The sequence below is a fragment of the Musca domestica genome, unplaced genomic scaffold, assembly GCF_030504385.1.
Source record: "Musca domestica strain aabys unplaced genomic scaffold, Musca_domestica.polishedcontigs.V.1.1 4, whole genome shotgun sequence".
NCBI classification, from domain to species: Eukaryota; Metazoa; Arthropoda; class Insecta; order Diptera; family Muscidae; genus Musca; species Musca domestica.
The window spans coordinates 24,011,859-24,030,647 of NW_026712328.1; the positions used below are offsets into that span (position 1 = coordinate 24,011,859).

The following is an 18,789-nucleotide window of genomic DNA, read 5'->3' on the forward strand; positions in this document are numbered from 1 at the left end:
CCCCCTCCCACTCGTCATTGCTTTTGTTTTATTCGTTTCGATAAGTTTTACGCGGTACGAACGAACATTCTGTCGGTAGGAGCCAAATTCCCGACAACCCAACAAAGCTTACATGTGCGTGTGAAAGAGAACGATATATTCTCAGCTCCTACTTGGCAAAGTGCCCATTTGTGTATACAACAGTTTTATGGTCTTTTGTTGTACAATTTTACTCAATCGGTTTTTGAGCCGAAACGAAAAGTGTAGGTTCTCGCTCTGAGTGTGAAACGAGATGAGTGTACTCGTTTAATCCACATCGTAGGGGAATTCCGTGTCAAATGTGAGTGTTCTCAATGGAGAATTTAGGTGAAGTTCACATTCGAATATAAACATTGAATATTTAAGGTTTTGTCAACACAACGGATTTGTTTACTTTGCTTGCATGTTAAAATTTGTGACGTAGATAGGGTCTTAAATTTGTGACGATTTTGTGTGGAAAGGTTGATTTGAATTCTTTTAACATTTAGAGGTGTGAAAAACTGATGATTTTTAGTTTTTAGTTAGTTTAAAAAAGGTTATAGGATGTGAAATTGAAATAAATTTCCTTCAACAACTTGTTTTTCAACCGAATGGGTAGGAAAAAACTATTGTTCGATAAATCTATTTAATACCCTCACCCAATAAAAACCAATCAAACGGGTTACAACTCGAAATATTTTTCGGATACAACGTATAGCATATAATATCTTAATCCGCAACAAATTTTAAGTCTAGTGGTCACATTATTTAATATAAAGCATTTAAATTTGGCAAGTTTGAATTATTTCTAGAATGAAAGATATTGGAAATAAACCATGTCGGTTCAAGTTTGGATATGACGGGAACGGAATGTTAAGATTCTTAATATTCTGATGTTTTCAACCGAATCAAAAGTTAATCGGTATTAAGGGTCCTCAGAGGTCCGCTTTTTCAATTGCCAAGTGGTAGCTTCCCATTTAGATTTTTAAGGCACCAAATGCATTTAACAACCATTTAAGCTGTAATTTGATAAGTCAAACTCGCAGATCCTATATTTCCTACCCGTTGAAAATTTCACAGTCCACTTGTTGGACCGGCATTGACTGATTTAAGATGCTCAGATGATCCTGGTCACATTATCATATTCTCAGTTGCAGTTTGATGTTTTAAAATTTGTCTGTATTCGTATTAAATAGTTTAATAAGCTAATACTCCAATATATATTTAAGTCAGTAGAGCTTTTGCTAAGTAAAATGTGTTATAGGTCCATGTGTTGGTACAGCCCATAAACAATAATGTCTCAAAAATTTTTTAAGGTACCCAATACATTTAAGTTGAAATCTGATAAATCAAGGTCAAAGATCCTTTCATATCTTATTATCTATTGCAAATAGTGGTAACTGGTGATTTAAGATCCTGGCCACATTTTACAGTCAGCTGCTTTTAAATATTTTAAAATAGTTTGTGGAATTTTTTAAATTTGTTTGTATGGAAAATGACTCGACTGAATAGAAACAAATACCAATGGCAAAAATGTCAATACATGTTCATTTACAGATCGATGTTTAAAAATGTTAAAACCTGATCAAATTTTTCAGGCATAGGCGAAATGGCTGAGCATGTAAAAATTATGGCGTTTGTTGCAGTTTTTTATCTCACCCTGTATATCAACTCTATAAAAGCCCCATGCAATATTTTGAACATTTACATTTGAATGAGCTGTAATTTGTAATGTGTAAAATTGTAATCTATATCTATAAAAGGGGAAAATGTTTGTATGTTTGTTTGTTTGTTTGTTTGTAATTTATGGACTTGAAAACCGCTGAATATATTTTCCTGAAAATTTCCATATATACTGCAACATCGCCTGAAAGTAACATAGGCTTTATACATTTTTGAATTTCCACTTGGAACTGGAGATATAGCATCAGAATCGGAGGTACCTCCCAAAAATTTAGATTTTATATGCACATATCTATTGATTGGTTGAAGATACAGTCTCCAAATTTGGAATACGTAACGGAATTTGGAACAAAAATAAGTTTGCCAAATTATATTGTAATCGGTTCAGATTTGGATATAGCTCCCATATATATTTTCGACCCATTTCGTTCATTTGATGCCTCAAACACAATATGAATGTTCGATTCCAATGAAATTTGGAATGTGTGACGGGATTTAATCCGAAAATAAATTTGTCAAATTATATTGAAATCGGTTCAGATTTGAATATAGCTCCCATATATATTTTCGGCCGATTTCAAGCTTTTGATGCACCAAACACGCTATGTATCCCCAATTTCAATGAAATTTAAAACGTGTAATAGATTTTACCTAATAAATTGATTTCCCAAATTATATTGAAATCGGTTCAGATTTGGATATAGCTCCCATATACATTTTCGGCCGATTTCATGTATTTGGTGGACCAAACACGACATGTATTTCCAATTGTAATGAAATTTAAAATAAGTAACGGAATTGGGAGCCAAAATGAATTTTGTCAAATTAAATTGAAATCGGTTCAGATTTGGATATAGCTCCCATATATATTTTCGACCGATTTCATGTATTTGATGCACCAAACACGCTATGTATCTCTAATTCCAATGAAATTTGGAATGTGTAGCGGAAATTAAAACAAATATACATTTGTCAAATTATATTAAAATCGGTTCAGATTTGGATATAGCTCTCATATATATTTTCGACCGATTTCATGTATTTTATGCACCATACACGATATGTATGTTCGATTCCAAAGAAATTTGGAATATGTAACGGGATTTTGATTAGAAAATAAATTAGTCAAATTATATTAAAATCGGTTCAGATTTGGATATAGCTCCCACATATATTTTCCGCCGATTTCACATATTTGATGCACAAAACACGATACGTATTTCCGATTCCAACGAAATTCGGCATGAGTGACTAAATTTGGTACAAAAATAAATTTGACAAATTATATTCAAATACGCTCAGGTGTGATTATAGCTCCCAAATATATACTTAGCCGATTTCACATATTTGATGCACCCAGAGTGAGAGAGACAAAATCTGGCACCAGCAAAAATTGCCAAATTATATTGAAATCAGTTGAGGTTTGGATATAGCTAACATATATATTTCGACCGATTTCATACATATTAATTAGAAATTAGTTAAGATTTGGATATAGCTCCCATATATATATTCTCGGCCGATTTCACATATTTGACGCACCAATTTCAATGAATTATGAAAGGTGTGGCGGAGTTTTGTGTAAAAGTAATTTTTTAAAATTATATTTAAATCGGATCAGATTGGGATATGATTTTAATAAGAACCATTGACCCACAACGCCTTAGGCTAACACTAAAAAACAACACAACAATTTATTTGAAATACGCTTATTACGGCGAAGTATGTTGCTATCTCGAATTCACTAATTGCGATAGAAAAACCACTCTACTTAAAAAAATTGCACTTTCCTGCACGCTTGGTATTTGCTATGAAATAAATAAATCCAAAGGACAAACCCTTCGTGTATGTATGTCATTTTGGTTATTTACGCATTAAAGTAGTGCAATAATTTTTTTTTTTAATTTTTAATTTTTTTTTTCACCAACATATATTGGTAAATAAAATTTTGAATGCATATAAAATCAAAAGGGGTAGCGAAGCGCACCGGGTTCAGCTAGTGCATATATATATATATATATATATATATATATATATATATATATATATATATATATATATATATATATATATATATATATATATATATATATATATATATATATATTCAAAAAGTTATCAATGTTATTTTATGGCTATTGCCATATTTTTAATAGATTTTGTTTTGGTATATTGACTTATCTATAGATAGAAACCCTCGATACAAATATTTAGCTCCGTAGACCCACGATTGCCCATAGAGCTATATGTTAACATCACCCGACTTTATCCATCCCACCCCAACACAAAGTGTTGTAGGGTATAATTATCCTAGTCATTTTGACTCCTAATTAATGCAAAACCTTCCTTCCAAACTTACCATGATTTGTTTTGGTTTTTGTGAGCCTCCCATGTAAATTTGGTTAGCGGAAAATAACAAACTTTTTTAAAACATCCCAAGAAATTTTTTGAGGATGCTATAGGATTCAGGTATTAAGATATCCAGGATTCTGGTAAATTTTAAGAAAACAATTCTTAAAATATGGACGGGTGTTCATTTAAAGCCCCTAGGAGTCAAGCGGTTTTAATTTACTTTTTTTAAATAAAAAAATAACTGTAATTTTCAATAATTGTTATTATACTTTATATATTGTTTAAGTCAGTTTCTCGACATAATTAAACTTAGACGTAATATTCTTCGTTTTAAGATCAAAGCAAGTAAAAATTAACTGAGGACTTTGTGAAAATATGGGTCCATATAAATACTTTTCTATATGTGAATATAGTACCCATTGTCAACACAAAATACCAATATAGAGGCTATACGAAACCCTTTACCTGTATAGGCATGGGCTAACCCGTTACGAACTTTATGTACGTAATTTGAAACAATTCCGGTAAAAAATGTCGCTAATATCAGCAAACTTCAAACAATTCCGGTGAATAACGTCGCTAATATCATCAAAATACCGCATAAAAGAAGGTGCCGTTATATGCGGGTTATATGAAGACGTGGACCAAGATTTTGCAAAAAATTTTATTTGAAATTGTGAGTAAAGCACCCATAACAACTTTAATCTAAAATTATTAAATTATATGATTTTCACTGTTGAATATCGGTAAAGTCAGTTTTCGTTATATTTCATCACACCAGACTTGCTTAGACTTTTTCCTTTGCAAACCATTGGGATACACCAAGAACGTTGGAAACATGTCATAATTAGATATTGACACAAATTGCAAATCATTGTCTAAGAAATAAAAACTTCCCATTCATCTTAAGAAATGTTGCCACAGGTTGAGTATTCGCGAAAAGGCGTGATGAATTTGTCATTTGTCACCATACATTGTCACATTAATTGTTTGGTGCATTTGGGCCTGATTTGTTCGTACCTTTCCTTGAACCGTAGAAAAGGTGGCACAAAAGAAGTATTTTGTCATTCAAAATTTTCACAAAAATGTCACTCAAAAGGTGTTAGAGAGTAAAGAAAATGTTATTTTGATAGTAACAAGAAGACATGTTCAAGAAATCCATATATTTGTATGCCCTACACCATTGGTTGGCAAAGTTTACTGGATTGCGACACTTCTAACAACAACTTCAAAAATTGTGACTCTCCTACTGGCACCTTAAAAAATAACACAATACTTTTGATACCAGTCTGCAATAGAAGAAAAAAGGGTTACACATATAATTTTTTTATTTGATACAAAGCGAGTAAGCAAAAGCTAAAACGTGGCCGACTATTTACGGTAAAGTTTCTGCAGATCTGAAACCCTTTGGTGAGCCTTAATCCTTCTCTTTTCGAACAATCATAGATCTAGAACGAATATTTTCCAATAACGTCACACAGTCCTGCAACAGTTTTATCTCGATTCTATTTTTCGAAAACTCGATGTCATTCAAATCTTCGTAACATTTGCCAATTATTTACGTCCCATGTCGTATTAATAGATATTCAAAACAATTTGTGAAAATTTGGATTCCTCTACTGCTCGCTGTATCTCCAATATTGGCTATACATTTGTTAACGAAATTTTCATCAATATCAAGGTCAGAGGCGCGCCTTTCATATATTTGTGATTTCGATAGTTTTGGAATTTTTCACACAAATTGTGGTCCATTTTACTAGGCAAATATTATCCGATGATTATCCAACCTGCTAGGTTTCTGCGCTATACAGGGTTGCCCATATTCGACGGACCCATCTGGCAACGCCATAACTTTTGACAGAGATGTCACATCGCTTAATGACATACCGCGTTTGAAGCGTCAGTCCAAGCAGATTTTTACCATGAACCAATACACGCTCTGAAATAGTTGAAATTTATATTCAACAGAAGAAGTCAATTGTGAAAACTCAACGTGTTTTAAAAACATTAAAAAATGTGAGAAGTGCGCCTTCTAAGAACACCATTAAGCGTTTATACGAAAAATTTTCGACTGGTAAGGCTCTTTCTAATCCGAAGAGGCCATATAAAAGTCGACCAAGGCGATCGGCCGAGAATATCGCTGCCGTACGAACCAGTGTTTAGAGGTCCCCAAGAACATCCCAAAAACGCCGTTCTCAGCAGTTGGGCATGGTTCGGTCCACTTTGCAACGGATTATTCAATTGACGCAATGAATGTTGCCTGCGGACAAGCCTCGTCGATTGGAATGGGCCCAAAGAGTCATCGAAATGGCCGAAGATGACGAGCAATTTTGGAACAAAATTATCATGTCCGATGAAGCCCATTTCACATTGAATGGGACCGTAAATAAGCAAAATTGCCGTTTTTACACCACTGAAAATCCTCAGGAGATTCAAGAAGTGCCTCTTCATGACGAAAAAGTTACAGTTTGGTGGGGCGTTAGTGTGAAAACGGTCATTGGGCCGTTTTTCTTCCAAAATGAAAATGGCCATGCTGTTACCATCAATCAGGAGCGTTATCGCGACATGATGACCAATTTTGTGATGCCAATTATTCGTCGAAAGCGTATGAGGCAGTTCTGGTTTCAACAAGACGGCGCTCCACCGCACACAAGTCGCATAACAATCGATTTTCTGAAGAATTTGTTTCCGGGCCGTTTGATGTCGAAAAGTGGTGATTTGGACTGGGCACCGCGTACGCCCGATTTGACGCCGCCTGACTTCTTCTTGTGGGGATATTTGAAGTCAACGGTTTACGTTAACAAGCCAAGGACCGTAGAAGAGCTCAAGGACAACATTCGTGAAGAAATAGCCGCTATTCCGGCCGAAATGTTGGCAAAAACAATGGAAAATGCAGCAAAAAGGGCACAATACGTCATCAACGCCAGAGGCGGCCATTTGAGAGATATCATATTCAAAACTTGATGTAAACAAATCTACTTGGAACAAATTAAATGATTAACATTGCCAAACGCCAAATTTTTATTTTTTTCTTTGATTTAAAAAAAAAAAAACATGGGTCCGTCGAATATGGGCAACCCTGTACTAAACTATATCCTCATAAAAAATTCCATGTCCTTAGTTGATGACTGTACTGCAAATGTAAAATCTAGACAATTTTTACGTTTATGCTCAATTTCCAACCCTAAATATATTGTGAATATTATCCATTTCCATTTGATCCTAATCCTACCCCGTGCTAAATTTCGTTATGAAAGGAAAATAATTGCGACCTGAACACATAGTGTAGTAAGGACTATGCACATCTATTTCCAGGCTGTATCATTTATGGGGTATGTATATTCCAGTTTTGGGGTACTTCGATCTGAACTCGGATGAAACATATATATGGGAGCTATTACTGCATTCGAACCGATTTTAACCAAATTCAACATATTTGCTAATACTCTGAGTTTGAGAGTATATGCCACAATGCTCATGAATTGGATAAAAATATGCATGCTAGCTAATCTATCTAATCTGAACCGATCTCGACAAAATTTGGCGAAATTTGAACCGATTTCAGTCGGACATAAATCGACTCAGAATGTGATTCTATGAAGATCCTCAATATTAACTATGGATCTATCTCACTTCCTTCTCCATGTTACAAATAAATGCCCAAAGACATAATACCCTTACCACTATGTGGTGTGGTGTACATGAACTAATGGACGGAGATCGTACCTGTACCATTCGGAGATCGTATCCGTAGTATAGGGCATATTTGGTTTTAAGGAAAAAAAAAAAATATCAAATGGCTCATTTCTGATAATAAAATTCCAGTCAGTGTGTTCCATTCCAATATTTTTTAAAAAAGGCTCGATTTTACCAACTAGGAAATATACTTAAAAAAATCAAAAAGTGGGAACAATTCGATCAGTATGAAAAGTGCCAAATTTGCCTTAGAATCGTAACTACCCCCGGAAGACATTTTCCAGCTACTAATAACTGTTGGATTATAGGAAAATAAAAATAATTTATTTTCATAGAGAAATATAGAGCAATAAGACTTCAATGCTTTCATACCAAAAATAATATATCTGCAGAGATCTGTTATTCCAGATTTCAAATGTAACAGAATTTAAATGAATACCAATATTTTTAATTAGAAAATTAAATAACCAAAAATTCAAGTCACTTTCAAACACTACTTCCTGCAACGTCCACCAAAAATTTTGGTTACACACATTTACATAATTACAGTTTCAAACAAAATAAATTGATTTTTTTTTTTTTTTCATTGACACATCCAATTTCATAAACTTAATCTAGCTAACGTCATTTATGAAGATGTCATAATATAATCCTCTAAAAGAACTCTTAACGTTCTCTAAAACAGCAACGTCAGTAGTCAACGCAATTTATAAAATGATTGAAGAGCCTTAAACACCCAACCTCCATTTAGATGCATTGAATGTTGACACTCTGTTAGAATAATTAAAACGAAAGCTAGCCTCCATCGGCGACAAACTTGCAGTGAATTTCGAGCACCAACCAACCAACCATCTCTGCCATGGAATATAGCACAGATTCACAGTCGTCCATTGTTTGGCCAGAGCATGCGCTATAATAGGCAAAAATGTGCTTGTTTGGCTTGTTGGCTGGCAAGCATCACGTGAGTGGTAACGTGTGTAAAGTACAAGTCACAAAAGAAAAATATGCAAAAAATATTGATTAGTTTTTATAATTTACAATTGCTGCAACTCTTTAAATCATTAAATAATTATTGCCATCCTGGATGTGAGCACACAGGAAAACGAATAAATATCTCGTGATAACAAACATAACACTAGCAAGTTTTCTCCATATACTATTTTTTGTTGTTTATTATTGTTATGTTCGTGGGAATTGTGACACAGTAGTGATAATTTATATGGCACAGTTTTATAGTCTTACAAACAAATTTGTTCCATGCCAAGCAAGGTGTTAAATTCGATTGAAAGGAATTTGTTGAACTCTCCGCCATGACGTAATTACAATATTTTGAAGTACAGAGTACAGAGCCGAAAATTTGATACGAAGTAACATTATTTTTCCAAAATGTTGTCTGTTAACCATGCGTTCCATCACCACGTCTCTGAAGTTGTGATATAACAAAAAATGGGAACTAAATAGATCAGAGGGTACTAACAAGTGGAGATTTCACCGCCTTCAAAACCGAAGTTTGTAATTCCGATATCCAGCGTTGGTACACAATTCTGCTAAAAGTGTACAAACATTTTCATAATAGAGTATATTAGATGACGCCATCATATAGGAGATATATCAAAATGTGGATCTCGAAAGTACATAATATTAAACAATTATGCTTAAAACAGTATTCTTAAAGTCCCTGCCATATGTTAAAATCTTAAAATTGCAGCCAAATAATTTGTTTGGATTTGAAATACCCTTATGTGGGAGCTATTCTTACTAGTCGATCTGTGTCGAACATATATTGTAAGCAGTAAAAATACCAAAAGAGGATGAAATGTCAAGTTAAAGCGCATTTGATTGATATTTGTCTCAGAAACCTTAGGGGCTAATGCAAATACTCAATCTGTACAGATAAGATTTTAAGAATATATAGACCTTTGTTGCCCATCTCTAATACCAATAATGAGGGGTATAAAAAGCGTATGGGAAAGTCTTTCCCAGTGCGAAAGGAAAACTGCGTTGTATCGTACTATTTACAGCGTTTTTATACATTAGACCACATAGTGGTGTAAGGTATTATATTTATAATACCATAGTTTCTCTTGGTGATCAGCATAGGATCACATTTTGAGTCGATTTATGCATGTCCGTCCGTCTGTCTGTCCGTCCGTCCGTCTGTCCATGTATTTTTGTAAACAAAATGCAGGTCTCATTTATTATTCGATTGAGATGAAAATTTTTAAATAACATTTGTTTGGCTCAAGGATGAACCCTATTGAAATTGGTGAAAATCGGTCAAAATTTAGATATAGCTCCCATATATATCTTCATCGGAATTTAGGTTTCTTGTGCAAGAAATGGCTAATATCAGTCCACATGTTGCTACATCCGACTGAATTCAGCCTACAAGCATGTGCTTCAAATTTGGTGAATATCGGTTCAGATTTAGCTATAGCTCCCATATATATGTTTCATCAGATTTTGGTTTTAACTCCATTTCATTCGTTATATGCATTATATTAATATTAAGCACTAGATATCAGATACAGCCAAGCAATTCATAGATCAATTTTTTCGAGTTCGGTTCAGATTTTGATACAGCTCCCATATATACCTTCATCCGATTTTAGATTTATTATGCACCAAATGGCTAATATCAGTCCAAATGGTGTGAATTTTGGCCCTTCCGGCCGAATTTAGTATAGAAATAAGTACTTTAAATATGGTGAAAATCGGTTCAGATATAGCTATAGCTCCCATATATATATCCCATATATCATCCGATTTGGTGTTTAAGACCCTCACATTCGTAATCTATACATCAGCAATACATGATTCAAATTTTATTAAGATCGATTCAGATTTGGATAACTCCCCTATATATCTTTGTCCGATCTTAGGTTTCTTGTGCACCAAATGGCTAATTTCAGCCCAAAGTGAGGGAAATGTTGCACTTCCAAGCGAATTCATTCAAGAAGTTAATACTTAAAATTTGGTGTTTAAATCTCCAATTTGGTGTTTAAATCTCCAACATTCGGAACATGCACTCTACCATAATCATATTTTGGAACAGATATCTCATAGAGGTCAGAAATGTCCAATATAAACCTTTTTTACGAGAGCTCTACTTAATATGCATAGTGGTGTAGGGTATCATACAGTCGGTCCCGCTCGACTTTTAATCTTTCCTTACTGGTTTCAAAAAGTATTTTAATTTTGATTTGTACGTTTGTTGTAATGTGCAAATTTGAAAAAAGTTGGGGAAAATTATCGCATTTAATGAAAGTTATGATCAAATCAAAAACACTGTGCAACACAAAAAATACAGGAAGAATTACAGAAAAGGTTTATAAAAGAAGAGATAAAGCTAGAAATTACGTATATCGGCACTTTGAAAATCTACATCGTGAAGTAAGTACAGCCAAATTCGGTCGGGATTTATACCCGAATTATTTGACAGAGATGGTGGCAGCTATTGCGAACTCCAAATACCAAGTTCGACAAAATTCTATTAGAAAGTGTAGCTTAAATCGTCAAAATACCGAATATAATGAGGTACCGTTATATGGGGTAAAACAAAGGCGAACAGGATTTTTTGTCATAGAAGGTAGTACCCATCACGAACTTAAACTTTTGAAACAACTCTGGTGAAAACTGTGACACAAATCATCAACATACCGAATATATGGAGGTACGTTGCATTAGTTCTATACCAAAACGTAGACCGATATGTACAGTTCTCTGCAAGGACGTCTCCTACATACTAGGAAGATATACTCTATACATGCTGTACCAAAATATCCCATTTTCAACACCAAAGGCAGCAGACCTAATACATATCTGAGTAAAATTTTACCAATCTACTTCGTTTTGTTCGGAATCTAGAGTGATTTCCACAGGCGGACAGATAGACAGAGGGACGAACGAACGCTAAGTCGACATAGAATTTTATGCTTTATGCGTTTTGATTTAAAAACCAAGCTGGGCTACTGGAAGTCAAATTATGAGCTAATTTGGAAACCGTGTTATATTTATAAAAAATTATTGGTTTTTTATATCCTACAACCCTATGTATTTGGGTGAATTATAAGTTTGATTGGGCCAATAATTATGTAACACCTCGAAATATTGGTTTCCCTCTTGCTTTAAGAGATGATCGCAATATATTTAGGGGTTTAAATGACCCAAAAAAAAAAGAAAAAAAATTCTGATCTCACTCATTTGTAAGTGTTTTTAATGCATAGACAATGGCTAATAAATTCCGTTCGTTAGAAACGAAATGTTCTTCGGTACTGGACAATGTACGTGATATCATTGTGATAAGTATCACCTCCAGTGAAAGGATAGCACCTATGACGTGAGAGGAAGCAAACTTAGTTCAATCGAATGGCTACTGAAAATGTATGTATGTCAACGACACATCTTCAGGCGCAAGTACTTCTTCTATTGCATTGAAGGGGTTTTTCTGCTCACTGGTCAAATTAAGTTTGATTTGTACTCAACCTCTGTTTGGAAAAATTATAATGTCTCTGCCGACACTCTCATACACTCCTCGACATATTTCCATATCAATCAGTTGCTGCTTCTCGTCTTTCGAAAATATAATTACATCAGGTTTCTGTGACAAGTTAACTGAAATATATTACTAGTCATTTTTTCTCTTGTCCATTTACATATCTTTGTTCACTACCCATATTGAGATATTGTATGGACCTTCGTTCGCTAATAGGTCTTGTACTTCTTTATTTGAGAGAAGTGCCTTATCAGGGTTTGTAAACGCTCCAATCATAATTTTGAAAAAAAAAAAACGAGTAAGGAAAGGCTATAGCCTTGCGGGGCCGACCAGGTGGTACCCTACAACACCATAATACGAACGCATTTTAGTCGATTATTTGAAATAATGGTTTTTAACCGCGATATTTTTCTTTGTATTTGTACTTTATGTCGCACTGATAGGTATCCAAAACCATAATTTACGGATCTGCCAAAATGCTACACTTCTACGCTATCCAAACCCCTAACTTAATGAAAAATTCTGTGTCTTCAAGATCAGGAAAGTTTTAATTTTTGGTCCATTTGATTTCCTAAAATATATCTTGAAAAACATTAGGCTTCAATTCGGACCCTAATTCCATCCACATGCTGAATTTCTTGAGAATCGGATGATAATTTCAACTTGAATATAATAATCCAATAACATATTGTTATAAGGTGAAAAAATATTACCAAGCGAGAAATTCAATATTGTGAGTCAAATATGAAAAAATCGCATGCGATAAAAATATGACAAAAATATAAAAAAAAAATTCCACTTTTTTATTGAAATATTTTCACGCGATTTTCTTATGTTTTATCCTTTTCAGACAAGGAGATATACCGAATTTGGGATAATTTTCAAAATCCCTTCAGCCGATCTTGAGTTATAAGCGGTCTAACTAAAATCCCTTTCATTACATATGAGATTGTAGATATTTTGCTATATATGCGATATCTTGGATATGATCATCAATGTAACGGTCAGAAGTGACATTTTTGTACATTTGTGATTTCGGCAGAATTAAAAATATTCGGGGTTTAGTTTATTTAAATTTTCTTATTTTTTACATAAAAGTTATGGTATAATTTAGCATAAAAGTTATGGTCTATTTTAGCCGATAAATATTGTCCTATGACCAAACAAAATGGTAGGCTTCTAACCAGAGCTAAACTCTAACCCCAAGCTAAATTCTGCATTGCCTGTAGGGCAACTGCAAAATCAGGAAATCTTGTGTTTTTTTCCATTTCAATCCCTAAATATTCAACTCCAAAAACCATAGGGTTCTTTTCTGACCTTAACCCCACCTCCATGCTAAACTTCGTGAGGATCGTACCATAATTGCGACCTGTAGAGTGATTATATATTAACATGGACTGACAGACGGACGGACAAACATAGCTAGATCGACTCAGCTCGGCTAGATAGGAAGATCCATATATACTTTCCGATGTGTGAAAGCAATATTTCGAGGTGTTACATAAATTTGGGTCCAATCAAACTTATCATACCCACAACACATAGTGTTGCAGTTTAAAATGTACCTTTAAGTCGGTTCGGAACCAATTTGGGTTATATTTTTAAACCTATTGGGCTTGTATTTGTATGTAATTTGGCTTGCCATGACCCCGTTTAATGTAAAAGGCCAACATTATAAACATGTCCTATATTTTTTTAAACTGCTGAATTTTTCCTATATTTATTGAAAGTATTGATTTTTAGACCATATTTTCAGCCAGAGAGACAGACGTTCAACGGCTCGAGAGGACAGATGGACATGACTTGACTACAAATAGGGTAAGTATGCCTAAGTTCGGCATGTCCCAGTAGTCGGCACATTTTGTTTTTAAGCCCAAATAAATGAAACTATTATAACTAAATGTATTTTGTTTACTTAAAATATATTGTCAGCTATCTTTGTGTATTATTTCGCTAAAAAAAAAGATGATTTATTCTTATAAAAATTAAATTTTTGTCTGTGAAAGTCCTCAACAATCCAAATTCTTAAGAAAAGTACAATAAAGACGTCGAATCAGTTTAACTAAACAAAAATATTATATTTTAATGAATTAATTTATTATTATTATTAATTATTCTAACAAAAAAATTGGTATGCTGACTGTTGGAACATGCCATACCGACAATTAGAAAGTGGTGCGAATACTGGCAAAAAATATTGTTTTAATAAAACTACAAATCTATGAAATTTAATAAAAAGTTATTAAAACTTTATTTATTATTGCAAAAACTATACAAAATTTCGAATCTGAATAAATTAACGTTGAATAATTGAAAAGTTCCACTCAGAATGGTGAGTGACTAAAAACGCAAAAATCCTAAAAGTGCCGACTACTGCTACACTTACCCTATTCTGTAAAGGATTTCGCCAAAGCAGACAATTTTCACCGCATTAAATGACAAACCATCTGTAGCCTTAAGTAAAGATATCGCAATGGTGTATAAGAAGTCAAACTCTCTAATCGGTTTGATAATGCGTTGAAATGCACGTTTCTATAATTGGTTTGAATTCGCTACTGCATTAATTTTTTTTAAAGAGCACAACAATCGGGTATAGTTTGGTCCCTCGCCTCTTTTCACAAAAAATGCTCCCGATTTTCTCTATTGTTATTTATTTTATAGACTAAACTGGACTGTTTGATATAAAGCGACTAGTGGACTAGCATGACGAGGACCTGAGCTAAGCCACCTGCAAGTTACACATTCGGTGCCTCTTGGTTCCACTCATTGCTATTTCCAAATTCGTCATCTAATATTACTTATCACTGATATACACTGGGATACCTGTACCTTTTTTATAGAATTCATCATCCCCTTTAAATGAAACATTCTTACTCCATTTTGTTTAAATCTACATTGGCTGGTTTTGCAATATAAATATATATAAACTTTGTTTTGACACAAGAGGTAGAATCCATTATAAAATCTTTAAATCGAACCTGAAGGTACAGTTTATGAGGGCTATAAGGAAAAGTGCAGCTATACAGGAGGTAAACAATCTATTAAAAAATATGATCTAAATCGTCAAAATTCCGAATATCGGGAGAAATTGTTATATAAGAAAATGGATATGTGAAATTGAAGAAAATGGGTAATGTCCTGCCATAGGAGGTGGAATCCGTTGCCAACTCTAAGTACCAAATGTTCTATCATTCCGTGTGAAAATGAGGTATTGTTACATGGGGGCTATACGAAAACGTGGACCGACATGGTCTATTTACGAATTTAACCTGTTTACTGATAAAATATATTGTGATTATATCATACAGGCGGACAGAAATACTTAAAACTAAGAAATTTACGCTGAAAAAGAATGTATATACTTTGTTGTGTCCAACATGAGTATTTCGATAAGTTACAAACAAAATGATAAAGTCAATATTCTCTCCATAGTAGGGTATAAAAGCTGAGATCATTCAATCTGATTGTACATAGCTACCGAGATTTTGTGAGAGTTTCAAAATGTATTTCGATTTCTAAATTGAATTACAAATATATTGTGTAAAATAACGCACATTGTGGTGTAGTTTATAATATTTTATAATATGAAATTGTTCTCTTTTTAGGAATCTAATGTTGAATTTGCTTTCAATAATTTTCATTAGCACTGCTAGAATTTATGAACACTGCAGTATATTTTTCCCCCAGCACAAGAGGCGTTCTCACAAAATGACCGCAAACGGCAGCTCCAGTTGACTATAACATATAAAAGGGAGGTTAAAAAATTCCAATTGACCACTAGAATATATAATGTGTTAATAATTGATTGATAAAAAATACACGCACACAGTCACACATATAACATGTTATTGAACATGCTCAAATTCAACGGATTTTGCATCCCCACCAATGTGCAATTGATTTTTGCACTGGCAAATAATAATAAACGTTTAAAGATCTAAATGAAATTAATAGAATGAAATGATTTCGATATTAATTGAATAATTGAAAAATGATGTTATGTGAAAACTATAGAAAATTGTGAAAACAAATGAAAATAAGTTTTTGTTTCCAATTTTGCCCGCTGGCACTTATATTTGACACTTTGTGGAAATGAACAAAGCCATTATAAAAAATGGTAGCTGAGCCTGTTTAGGGTCAGATATGAAAGAGAATGATTTAAAATTAATTAATTTATGCATGCGTGAATGGAAATAAAGGAGCATTTATTTGCTCTTCAATTGATTGTGGCAAAAAAGTGTGAAATATTATATACCTGTCGAAATGCAATACAGGTAGGCAAGCCTGGATATTTTATGTTTATACCCTACACCACAAGGTGGTCAGGGTATTATGTCTTTGTGCATTTGTTTGTAACAGGCAGAAGGAAACGAGATAGACCCATAGTTCCTTTTTATGATCTGCATAGAATCACATTCTGAGTCGATTTATGCATGTCCGTCCGACCGTCCGTCCGTCTGTCCATGTATTTTTGTAAACAAAGTACAGGTCGCATTTATTGCCCGATCCAGATGAAATTTTGCAAGGATCTTTTGTTTGGCCCAAGGACGAACCCTATTGAAATTGGAGATAATCGGTCAAAATTTAGATATAGCTCCCATATATATCTTCGTCAGATTTGACTTTTATTGTGCACCAAACGTGTAATATCAGCCCGAATTATATGGAATTTTGCATATACACCCAAATTAGGCCTGAACATATGTATGCCAAATTTGATCGAAATCGGTTCAGATATAGCTATAGCTCCCATATATATTGTTCATCCCATTTGTTATTTTTGTCCACCGCCGCCGTAATATGCACTATGCAACAACAATATTTGGGGAAATATATCAAATACAGCTCAGAAATACATTTGCTAAATTTCATCGAGATCGGTTCAGATTTGGATATAGCTCCCATATATAACTTCGTCCGATTTACCTTTTATTGTGCACCAAACGTCTAATATTTGTCCAAATATGATGGAATTCGGCACTTAGGACCGAATTTAGTCTAGAAGCTAGTATGTCAAATTTGGTGAAGATCGGTTCAGATATAGCTATAGCTTCCATATATATTATTCATCCGATTTGTTATATTTGTTACCCACAGCCGCAATAAGCACTCCGTAACAACGATATTCAGGGAAATATATCAAACACAGCTCAGAAATATCTTTGCCAAATTTTATCGAGATCGGTTCCGATTTGGATATAGCTCCCATATATATCTTTATCCGATTTCAAATTAATTGTGCACCAAATGGGCAATACAATTCCGAATTTAAAAGATACAAATGCTTCGGCATATTTAGTCCTTTGAACTTTAAATTATAATTATAATCATAGCGTATATGATTGAGTTCTCCCATAAAAACTTTTATTTGTTATCTGGAGCTCTACTTAATTATCAAAGTGGTGTAGGGTATCATAAAGTCGGCCCCGCCCGACTTTAAGACTTTCTTTGCTGGTTTTATTATGCTTTTTTTTATCGATATGAATTTGGTTCCCAAAGATGGACAATATCTACTCACACTACTTTTTCTTATAATATCTCTGCAAAGGATTTTGCTGATAATAACACGATTTTATCAAGAAACCCAAATATATTCTAAAACTCTTAACAATCTTACGATTTATGTCCGAGATGACTTTTTTTAAGAAATTCGAAATTTTTTTCGGAAAGACCTTGGATATCCATGATTCGACTATTCGCAAATATCTTCCACATGTCTAATATATAATAATGTTTAAAAAAATTGTAATCGAACAGTGTTGGCATGTTTGTTCGGGACACCATAGTATTTTCTTGTTGCAAAATGGTCAGGCTTACATAGTCATAAGTGTTATTTTTAAAATGACTTCTGGGGAGAATATTCCAAACAAAAAAAAGGTAATTGATGAAGATTGGTGGCTCTTTCCCACACCTAGGTATTCCCTGCCTTACAAACGTCGTTTTTATAAAAACAACAGTAATGGGATTAAGCGTGACCATTTTGCAACAACGAAAATTGTAATTGAAATTTATATTACAAATGAAAATAATGTATGTATTATGTTTCCATTCTAAGACAAATATTTAATTTTTGGGGAAAAATCAAAGGAGGAAATACTCTAGTTCATATTTCACATTAATCTCTGCCCAAAAGAAAATTGTATACCATAAAATCAATCAATTTTGGTTCATGAAAAAAGTTTTCTATTTTCATCAAATTTAGCTTTTTTCTGAATTCGCTGGAAATGTTCTTTTAATTTCAATATCCAATGGCCAGTCCACATGAATTTCACTGTATACGGTCAGATCAGAACTCCAAATGATTTTCAACATTCTATAAATTCCAATTTCTGCTATAGTGCCCATATAATAGTAAACTCCGATTTCAAGAATTTATACCCTACACCAAAATGGGGTGAGGGTATTATGTCTTTGTGCATTTGTTTGTAACATGCAAAAGGAAACGAGATAGACACATAATTCCTTTTAATTATCTGCATAGAATCACATTCTGAGTCGATTAACATATGTCCATCCATCTGCCTGTCTGTCCCTTTGTACATGTAGTTTTGTAAACAAAATACAGG

The 18,789-nt window shown here is 33.7% G+C and overlaps 2 protein-coding genes across 3 annotated transcripts in view; both read right to left on the minus strand.

Annotated features, from left to right (window-relative positions):
- Nucleotides 1–18,789, minus strand: part of LOC101889617 (complexin) — a 636,740-nt gene that overhangs the window by 576,479 nt on the left and 41,472 nt on the right. The gene's annotated exons all lie outside the window — the stretch shown is intronic.
- The window catches only part of LOC101901327 (odorant receptor 82a), a 330,365-nt gene that overhangs the window by 172,792 nt on the left and 138,784 nt on the right, over nt 1–18,789 (minus strand). The window lies entirely within an intron of this gene.